Here is a 237-nt window from a genome sequence, read left to right as displayed (position 1 = left end):
CACCCCTAACCTCAACCCACCCTCTTCCCAAAACGGAGCAGTTTGGACAGGATGTGAATCACCTGGATCCGGCCCTTCTGGGAAGCACCGGGGCCAAGGTGGCCAGGGAGCTGTGCCAGCCTCGGCCTGGGCTGCAAACAGCCAGGGTTGACAGCAGAAACACCAGACTTCCGAACTGGGAGAGCTGGGCTGCCCCGGCAGTGAATTCCTCGCAGACGTCGGGCAGAGCCGGGAAGG

The sequence above is a fragment of the Buceros rhinoceros genome, unplaced genomic scaffold, assembly GCF_000710305.1.
Source record: "Buceros rhinoceros silvestris isolate BGI_N320 unplaced genomic scaffold, ASM71030v1 scaffold25028, whole genome shotgun sequence".
Lineage (NCBI taxonomy): Eukaryota > Metazoa > Chordata > Aves > Bucerotiformes > Bucerotidae > Buceros > Buceros rhinoceros.
The sequence above is the reverse complement of the archived record's forward strand: the minus strand, read 5'-3'. Positions refer to the sequence as shown.